Source organism: Notolabrus celidotus, chromosome 5 (assembly GCF_009762535.1).
Source record: "Notolabrus celidotus isolate fNotCel1 chromosome 5, fNotCel1.pri, whole genome shotgun sequence".
Classification (NCBI taxonomy): domain Eukaryota; kingdom Metazoa; phylum Chordata; class Actinopteri; order Labriformes; family Labridae; genus Notolabrus; species Notolabrus celidotus.
The window spans coordinates 29,270,333-29,281,549 of NC_048276.1; positions in this window are offsets into that span (position 1 = coordinate 29,270,333).

Genomic DNA, 11,217 nt, shown 5'->3' on the forward strand with positions numbered 1-11,217 from the left:
CTACTCTCTAAATTTGATTGTTATATTTCCTGCTTAGAGATAAAACAGCTTCACCGAAGGACCCGACTTTCTAAGTGCAAATCCTCTGGTCCAAACCGGATCCTGAGCCTGCAGACTGAGCTGACACTAAACTGCTTCTCTCTTAATGGAGGCTCTGGCCGGATGAATTGGCCTGTCAGGGCTGAATCTGGAGATTACACCGACTCTGCTTCTGAGTCAGGAAGGAGTAAGTAACACTTAGAAAATTAGAGACTTTTAATCCACCAAACGGACCTGAGGAGAACTTTAAGTCCTTCAGAATGAGGAGTCTCTGCTTGCAAATAGAAAAGATCATTTTTGAGGCCATAGGGACAAACTGTTTTGCTGACATGTGCACCAATGAACGGCTTAAAAATTTAAATTCTAACTAATTTCACTATTTACCTCAAATCATGTACACTGTCCTGTTCTGTTGTCCCTGTAAATCATTTTTGATTTGAGTTTTTATTTCGGTTGCTGTCGTGTGGACCCCAAGAAAAAAAATCTGCAACCTGTTTGTTCTATTTTTAAAAAGGTTGAATAAAAGAGAAGTATCTGACACGGTTTCAGGGTGCTCTAATGAAAAGGATGAGCACACGATGAAGAAACCCTTCCTATTACATCTTCAGCCCACTGTGTTGCCTCTACTGATGAGTTACATGCAGGGGCGTGGTGCATACAAGACTTAATAGCATGTATTTACTCTCTCTATCTCTGCTAATTAGGTCTGTTTTGACTGCTAACATTCAAAAGAAATAAAGGGTGACAACATTTGAATCCTCTTAGCTCAAATCTCTGGACTTACAAAAGAAGGTGTGTGTCTAAAGTGGAAACAAAAGCAAACACACTGCAGCAATGACATTCAGAGGGAGCTACTGCAGCAGCCTGATGAAACACAAGCCAAAGAGTTGGTTTTAACATAAGTCCTGCCTCTGATAAGACAAATAGCAAATCAAAGTTTAGGAACATGCGACCCCTCTGGATGCACCTCTGGTCACATGACTTACCCTATGGCCCCTACTGCCTCTCCATGCCCAAGCATGAAGACAGATGGGGAAAGACACTGCAGGAAGGCTAAACAATTAGTCGTAGGGTCCTGGAACCGCCTCCCTCCATGCTATCTCTCATCCCCAATCATGTTTATGTACCAAAATAGAAAAAGTAGAAGAGAGAGAGAGAGAGAGAGAGAGAGAGAGAGAGAGAGAGAGAGAGAGAGAGAGAGAGAGAGAGAGAGAGAGAGAGAGAGAGAGAGAGAGAGAAAGGTATATGTAGAGGGACATTAGGGGGAAAGGGCAAGAAACCTGTTTGGGCAGGACTCACCCCACCAATTAGGCAGAAGAGAGACAGAATTATGTCTGAAGAGATGTTAGAAAGGTGACAAGGAAGGCAGAGCCATGACAAGAAGCTTAATGTCAGGTTCACACCACAGACTGTATGAAAAATTCACGTAGTAGCCGTGACGTCACCCGTCTGTTTCTGAGCGCTGTTTTGAAACCAATCGTCAGCGGGTGCCATATTGGAAATGCTGAACTCAACCTAACTTTGTCCGAGCTAGTGTGAGGTGGGCCTTTAGCCTCCTAGCCAACAGCAACAGTGTTCCCGTCTGTCAATCAAGTCAGCTGTGCCTCTCAAAATGGAAAACTCGTAATCTAAATATCTTAGAAATTGTATAGCGCTGTGAAAAGTATTTGCCCCCTTTCTGATTTCTCATATTATTCCACATTTTTCTCACTTAAATGTTTCAGATCATCAAACAAATTTTAATTTTAGACAAATTTAACCAGAGTAAACCTGAAATGCAGTTTTTAAATGATGATTTTATTTATTACAGGAGAAAAGTTATCTAAACCCCCTTGACCCTGTGTGAAAAAGTATTTCCCCACCCTTGTTAAATCACAAATTAACTGTGATAAACCGGATTTTTTGGAAAGTTTAGCTTAATTTCACTCACCACACCCAGGCCTGATTACTGACAGACCTGTTGAATCAGGAAATCACTTAAATAAAACCTGTCTGACAAAGTGAAGTGGGCTAACAGATCTCAAAAAGCAACACATCATGCCACAATCCAAAGAAATTCCAGAACAGATGAGAAACAAAGTCATTGACATCTATCAGTCTGGAAAAAGTTACAAAGCAATTTCTAAGGCTTTTGGGACTCTCAGAGAACCACAGTGGGAGCCATGATCCACAAATGGAGAAGGCTTGGAACAGTTGTGAACCTTCCCAGGAGTGGCTGGCCTACCAACATTACTCCAAGAGCACAGCGACGACTCATCCAGGTCACAAAAGAACCCAGAACCACTTCTGAAGAACTGCAGGCCTCACTTGCCTCAGTTCAGGTCAGTGTCCATGATTCACTTTTTGAAGGTGTGCGTCTTGTTACATCTGTCATAAAACCAACACAGCATTTGATAAAAAGAACATCATACCAACAGTCAAACATGGGGGTGGTAGAGTGATGTTCTGGGGCTGCTTTGCTGCATCTGGACCTGGACGACTTGCTGTGATTGATGGAACCGTGAATTCTGCTCTCTAACAGAAAATCCTGAAGCAGAATGTCCGGCCATCAGATCGAGACCTGAAGCTTAAGCGCACTTGGGTTATGCAGCGGGACAATGATCCAAAACACACCATCAAGTCCACCTCTGAATGGCTTAAAAAACACAAAATGAAGGTTTTGGAGTGGCCTCGGCAAAGTCCGGACTTGAATCCGATTGAGATGCGGTGGTATGACCATAAACAGGCCGTTCATGCTCGAAAACCCTCCAGTGTGGCTGAATTAAAACAATTCTGTAAAGAAGAGTGGGCCAAAATTTATCAAGACTGATGTAAAAGACTCATCGGCAGTTATCTCATACGCTTGATTGCAGTTATTGCCTCCAAGGATGGCACAACCAGTTATTAGGTTTATTAATTAATTATTAAAATTTGTTTGATGATCTGAAACATTTAAGGGTGAAAAATGTGGAATAATATAAGAAATCAGGAAGGGGGCAAATACTTTTTCACAGCACTGTATATGTTTTCCGGTACTTCCAGAGCCAGCCTCAAGTGAACACTCAATGAACTGCAGTTTTTAAAAAATCCGCATTGTCTCAATTCTCATGGCCGGAGGTTGCTGCTTTGTTCAAACCAGACGCGAACAATTCGCTATCCTCACGAACCCAAACGCAAGCATGTTTTTGTTTTTTGTTCACTTGCTCAATTTGCGCGGCAAAATCATGTGTACACGAGTGCCCAAGACGAGGGTGGGTTCCCATGCCAAACCACACCAGTCTGTTGACATCAAAAAAGGTTTAGCTACTTACATTGAATGGTGAAGCTGGTAATGCTAAAGGGGGCAGTGCTAACTTCCTAGTTAAACCAATAGCTGGATCCAAGTGACAGACAAAGGTTTTCACAAGGAGGATCTGCTCGCTGATTGGATATTGCGGCGCCAATGATTCGCTGGAGATCAGATTTTTCAACTCTCGCAAATAATTAGCATCATTCGCGCAGCCAGACCAGAACTTGTGTCTATTCTTGCTTTACATTGTCATTTATATGCACAAATAATTGCATTCGCGTTTGGTGTGAACGCCCAGTAACGGGTAGGACTTCCTCCTCCTTAAATTGTGTGCTCTACCTCCCCCCATGCCCCCATTTTCATAAGAGGTGAGAGAAGAGTCTGTGGAGAGATGTTATTAGGAGGAAAGGAAAGGCCTGTGGGTTTGAGCCTGTAGAAACAATCTCAATGTATTTTGTATTTAATGGCATCTGTTTGTTTAAAGTCACATTTCTTTCATGTTTTTTCTTGATGCTCTCTTTAAACTCTGTGCACTATAAATTGTCTGAATGCTGCTCAATAAATGAACTTCCCTTCCCTCATTTCTTGTAAAATCCTGAAATAAAGAAGAAAACAGTCTTAACAGGTTGGGTTCATTGTGTCCCCTTTGTTATAAACTCATTGTGCTCCTGCAGGGCTGAGGGGTATTGATTGATTTTATTGATCAGCTTCTATAAATGGGAAGTCTTCGGGGGAGGAGGCAGACAGGTGGACAGATGGAGAATAAACAGAAGGTGAAAGAAAGGGAGGGTTCCCCATCTGTAGTCTTTGTGTGGTGGAGGGCTTTCTTTATTGTCTGAGAGCAGGCACAGTCTTTCATTTGTGATCGGGTCTCTTTCTTCTCTCAGCAGTGAATTATTGTATGAAAAGGATGAAATTAAGACTTCAGACTGTTAAATATCTGTTTCTGAGCTCACATCCTCAGAGATTGACTCTGACTTGAATCTAGTTTAACATGAGGAACTCATTCCTCATAAATCTCTAAATAGAAATTCAATCACTGGTGATGATTTAAGCGTGTGTTAATGTCAACATATGAAGATTTGAGTCTCTGAATCTTTGCCCAGGTTTGCTGGAGATGTGGTGGATTTAGAGAGGAAACAGATTAGGGAAATAAGAACTCTGTTGGGGGGATTAATTCGGAATGTTTTGGCTGTCTGCAGCAGAGTCGAGCTGTACACCTCAGACATAATAGAGTCGTGTTACTGAGATGATCTGGTTCGGTCTCTGTAGGTCTCTGCTGGTTTTCAAAGTGCAGTGAAAGCCACAATCTGCTTCTGTTTCCTCATTACAATGTAAAGATCATCAATCAGTGGTGTGTGGTATCTGGAGAGCTTTATTTTAGTGCTATGCTTTTCTACAATCTTGAGAAATTCCCCTTAGTATTTTAGTTTAGGTTGCTTTTACCTCTTTGTTACCAAGCCATGTTAAATACTTGTCTCTGATTGGCCGAAGAACCCAGGACAGCAGTGATTAGTTCTCAACAACAGAAGCTAGAGACAACCTGATAACACACGCCATATCAAATCAATCTGCAGAAAGAAATCTGGTGCGTTTCACTCCTGCCAGTTGACACTGATAAAAACACACTGGTTTCTGTCTCAGGCTGGTCTTCAAAGCTTCTGGAGTCCATCACTACACCACATGACATATCTAAAAGCTTATTTCAGCCCTTTTTTTACTTGTTTTGTCCTGCAGTTGAATTATTAGATGTCTGTCTGGATGAGAAATCCACGACAGTGCAGTGTTTACAGTAAGCCAGTCGACTCTCAGACAAAGAAGGAGCGACTTCAGAAGAAAAATATTTATGAGTCTCAAAGGGTTAAAAGTCTGTCAGACTGTGCAGGAGAAATACAACTCACATACCAAAGCAGTGAGACGCGGCCCCGCAGTGAAGTCTGTCTGCGTCTCTGGTCAGCCTCTGTTTTCTGGATTACAGAGAGGAGACCCTGAAAAACCCTGAAACCAAGAAAATTCAGAATGGGTTTTTGAGGTTTGTCTCTGAAAGTGATGGGATGAAAACACTGTTAACCAGAATAATGCTTTATGGGTTGAACAGATGAAGGCTGGGCTTTAGATGCTGACATAGATATATTTTGTTTCTGCTTTGTTATGTTTTAATGAGAAACAAAAGAAATGCACTTGATTTGAACCCAAATGATCTTAATGACTTCTTTTCACGCTTCAATACACAAAACTTTTCATCAGAATCAGTGGAAGAGTCAGACCTCCTCTGTGATCCTTCACATTATGTGAAAATTGATCCTCTACAGGTCCAGTCTGTTTTTAAAAAAGTGTGCAATAAGAAGTCCATGGGGCCAGATGGCTTGCCTGCTTGCTTGTTAAAATATTGTTCATCTGAATTAACTGATGCTTGGTGCCGTATTTTTTAACTGACCCTCGACAGTCACACTGTTCCAGCACTGTGGAAGAAGTCTACTATCATTCCGATTCCTAAAGTGTCATGTCCTACAGAGAACAAGGATTTTCGACCTGTTGCATTAACTTGTACTGTCATGAAGTGTTTTGAGAGAGTCATTGTCGATATAATCAAACCTGTAACAACTCCTCTTCTTGACCCTCTACAGTTTGCATATAGGAAGGGTCGTAGCACTGAAGATGCGGTCCTCAGCGTGTCCCATCTCATAAGTAAACACCTTGAAAACTCGAAGGCTTATGCCAGAGTTTTATTCCCAGATTTTAGCTCTGCTTTCGATACGATTCGACCTCATCTGCTTGTTGAGAAGCTCCTCAATCTACAGGTAAACACTGTAATTACTAAATGGTTTTATTCCCTCTTGACTGACAGGTCACAACAAGTCATTGTAAATGGTACACTCTCTACTGTTAAAAAATGTAGTACAGGGGTACCCCAAGGAGCTGTGAGCTCTCCTCTTTTATTCACACTTTAGACCAACGACTGCAGAAGCAGTCATCAGAATAACTTTGTCATCAACTTTTCGGATGACACACTTATTCTAAGTCTTTTGAATGTTGACGATTGCCCTTCTGTTTATCTCAATGTGGTTGTCTCATTTCAGGCTTGGTGTGAGAAACATCATCTTATTCTGAACACAAACAAAACTAAAGAGATGATATTTGACCCCAGGGCAGTCAGATCACATGACCCTGTTTTAATTAATGATGGTCTAATTGAGCAGGTAGATTCTTTTAAGTATTTGGGTATTCAGATGGATAACTTGTTAAAGTGGAATGTTCATTTTGATGTCTTGTGTACCAAATTGGCTCAAAGACTGCATTTTCTTCGTAGACTCAGATTGTTTGGTGTAAGTACGAGTGTGATGTTGACCTTCTATAATGCTGTCATGGGAAGTTTGATCAGATATGGGATGGCAGCCTGGTTTGGCCCTCTATCTGTTAAATGTAAATCTAAGATAGAAAAACTTTTTAAATGTGCCATTAAAGTGATTGGTAATAAAAATGACCTGTCCCTTCAAACCATCTTTGAAAAGACTGTTGTCAATCAGGCACAAAAAATCTTGAAAGACTCTTCACGTCTTTTATTCAGAATATGAATTATTGCCCCAGACGGTTAAGAGCGAGCATCTATAAAAGTAATCGCTTCAAGCTCTCCTTCCTCTCTACTTCCATCTCTCTACTCAACAAACAATCTGCACCAACATAACACTCTTGTATGAGTATGAGGGTTCACTTACACTGCACTAATGTTCATATAATATTGCTTTTTTACTGCCACATTTGTATATTATTGTTATTTATTGTATCATTGGTATTGTTGTGTCATTGGTATGCCTCTGTGACATGGTTTCTTATCTCGACAGTGGGCATGTTATTGTATGTTGGTATGTTGAATGAATGTATCGTATGTGAGCAGCACTGCACTTATGTCCACGACAAATTTCCCCCTGGGGACTATAAAGTTTATCTTATATCTTATATCTTACTTCTGTGTTTTTAATCCCATTTCTTTAGATCAAAATTACAATCTTGGACTTTTTCCATTAAAGAAAATGATTATTACCTATTGGAGTATTTCAGACACATCTTCAGCTTGAACTGACAAACCAATATCCAACGATTCCTTTCCAATTATGTCAATTACACAAAAATATAACAAAGTGGATGAACTCAAACCCAAACTGATGGTCTTGCCTTGCACGCCCAACATGGTCAAAATACTGTTTGCCTCGATGTGCACTGAACACTTCCTCCAATCACCTAGAGCCTTGGCTTTAAGCCAGGGGTCCACCTGGTGTTCTGTGTCAGAATTGCAGGGATATACAAAACTCATTTAAAGTGATTTTTGACTGCAGGAACTGGGGTCCAAATTTAGTTCTTGGGTAGTTACTCTCCCCCCTGAAAAGCTCCTGCTTGGGGTGTAGTACTTTTCAATGGTCCCGGGACTTTCGGGGGGCAGGGCCTGCAATGCTGAACGTGTCTGATTGGTAGATTACCTGCAGTATATTTATTTCACCAGCCGTCCACAATAACATCACACACATCTGTGATTCACTTGATTTCTCTTTCTTTCATTAGTTTTTATTTGTTTTATCTTTTTTTTTGTATGTGTGTGTACTTTTCAGTTTATTATATTTATGAAAGCAGTTCTGTGTACTCATCTGTTTATTACTCAGTCCTTCTTGTTGAAAATCGAATATATTGTCCAAAAAAAACAAAACAAAAAATTCACTTGGTTTGATGAGATAAGATAAAACTTTATTGATTCAGAAATACGTTGTTGCAGCAACACAGACATATCAGCACAAGTTGAGAATATGTTAAAAAGTAGCCGTGTAACTGTAGTCTCCTCTCAGCGCACCTGAACGCGTCTGTCAGCCCCCGGTGTTACAGTTTTAAAAGTGACCCTGTAAACTGGAGACCATCAGCTGAACGTAACAGTGTTTGTGGAGTTTACACAGCTGTTGAAACATAGAGGGAGTTCCTGGGAATGCAAACTAGTTTAGTTTTTATCAAAATGTCATAATATCCTCATCAGATATTTAATGATCGTCTAAAGACGTTTGTTCAGGATGCATCCGGCTGAAAATCTGCAGTTAACAGGGTCGCTGTTTAATCCAAAACACCGGGGTGATGGTGGTCCTTCAACTTAAACCTGTTCTCCTGCTCCTCTAGTTGCATGTCTGATTGTGAATAATGACCAGCTGGTGAAACATAAAGTCCTGATACTAGATATGGGTTGTTGCAATATCTGCTGACTACAATAGAAGCTCAGAAATATTAACCATTGACCCCAGGAGCTGTGTTTGATGGGACAGCAGCTGTTAGGTAACACAAAATAGCCCAGAAAGTCAAAAGCTGTTGTCATTCTTAGTTTTGAGAATTTTTCAGGCCACTCAGATTAAATTAAACAAGTATCCCAGCTCAGAACCAGAGCTTTAAAATGAGCACTTTTTATTATGCGCACTGAAACTAATGAACAAGGGAATGTTGAATATACTTTTGAGGATTAAGAGCCTTTTATTTGCGCAGAGAAAAAAATGTTTTCTCCAATATTTTATTCAATTGTTGTAAGCTGCTACAAATGAATTCACTTTCATCATTAATCACTTTAGGGGAATTTACTCAGTTCTCTATTAACTTTCAGAAGACAAAAACTAGTTCTTGATTAAACATTTCCCTAACCACAGATTAAAAACATCTCTGATTTACAAAGTTATGAGATATTCAAAGACGCATATGCAGTTTCTCTTTAACAGGCCTAGACACACACACACACACACACACACACACACACACACACACACACACACACACACACACACACACACACACACACACACACACACACACACAGACATGCACACATTCCTTCCCACTAGGACTTTTGTTTTCAGTGTTTCAAAAACTCCAAGAGTGTAAACATTCACACCAAACAGGAAATGAACACATTCCTCAGTGTGCTTCAGGAACAATGTTACCTGTGTGTGTGTGTGTGTGTGTGTGTGTGTGTGTGTGTGTGTGTGTGTGTGTGTGTGTGTGTGTCTGGGTGTGTGTGTGTGTGTGTGTGTGTGTTTGTGTGTGTTGGGGAACTTAGATTTCTCATGTTGTGGGAACATACATCAAGTTCCAAGGTCAGATTGTGGGGACTCGATGTTCTTCAGGGGAGAAATCATAAATCCAGAGAGATCAATGATTGATTCTGAGGAAGAGTCTTGGTTTAATGTGTGGGAAGGTTTCTTTGAATTAAATTTGAGTAAAAGTTTATAAAACATCAGGAAACCTTAATACTCAAGTGAAGGAGCTTCGATTTATATTAAAGCAAAGCTTTTAAAGAAAATGTGCTTTTGATTTGTCTGATTTAGAAAAAATAACTGAGAATGAATCTCCTGTAACAATTTAATCACTTTTAAAAGATACTGAATGGAATCAGCTTTAACAGCCACATATATTAAAATGAATCAGATCTGTAGCTCCATCTAGTGGTCAGTTTGAGGAATAACCGACAAACTCTCGAACCTATTCTCAACCACAATTCCAATTTGATTCATAAAATAACTTTAAATAAGTTTGATTTTAAACATCTCCAACCAGCTTCTTGAAAATCATTTTTTCCTTTATTAATTTCATTTAAACAAACTAGTTGAATTTACAAAATTACAAATTACACATGTTCTACTTTCCTTTTACAACAAAAAAGTGCGCTTTGAATCAGACATCTTAAAAGGAACTTTTCAAACTGAGTTAGTTTAAACAAGTTAAATCTTTCATCTTTCAAGAACTGTCATCCTCAACATTTATTTAGTACTGCTTTATTGTTTTCAATTTAGAATATTAACTACTTTTATTATTCATTATAATTACATATAAGTACAACCAGCTCTTACTGTTTTTTAATAAACTAAAATTTTATACATTCAATAAAACACATTTTCACAGAATGTAAAAAAGATGTTTTCACTTTCTCCTGAAATTCACTTGTTATTCAGTTAAAATTAAAACAACTTACTTTAAACACTGCACGTCAAAAATTTGAAAATTGTGACATTTATTTTTGTAACAATTACTCAAAATTAGAAAAGTCATTATAATATTTCAGGTCTTTCTTTTAAAGCTATAGGCTGTAAATTAATTATTATAACTAAAATAGAAAACGCAAAGTTTGTTTGAGTCTAAATTATATGAAATTTTAAATCTCTTAGATTACTGATGGAAAATATAAAAGATTTCATTACATTCTTATTTTTGGAAATGCAACTTTATCAACTCATTATGATGTTGATGAATCAAGTAATTTCAAATCATAACTTTGTCTTTGTAAAATGAGCTTTGGACTATTTAAGATTAAGTTTGATTTTATTCTCTGAAGTAAAATTCTTTCTTTAACGCTCCTGTTATGTTGTGGGTCAAACTGACTCTTTTTAAAGTCCATTTTAAACAATATATGCCCTCCAAACCAGCTAAATAGAGCATAGAAATCTGTGCAGCATGTGACAGATGGGGTGTCACGTGTTGATTTATCAACTTCACGTCATGAAAAAAAAAAAATCAAACTGCAAAAATCAAATAAACAAAAACCTAAGTCATGTAAAACTATTGTATTTATATTCAGGACTTTCAGATAAACATTAAAAAAAGTTTTAACATGAATTTGAATGAAAAACAAGTGAGTTATCCTCATTGAACCATGATTTGTGAGAACTAAAAAACACCATTGCACTAAAGATTGATTTAAATGGTTAGTAATGGAGTTATAAATGAGATTTTAAAAAAATTGTTTATTGGGATTTTTTGGGGTTCTGACACTATTGGATATTTGAATATGCCCCGGGTGAAATTGACCCATGAACATTATTGCTGTTCCAGAGAAATGAACATAACAGGAGTGTTAAAAGGTCCTCACACTCTGACGGTCACAGTTAAACTTCTTA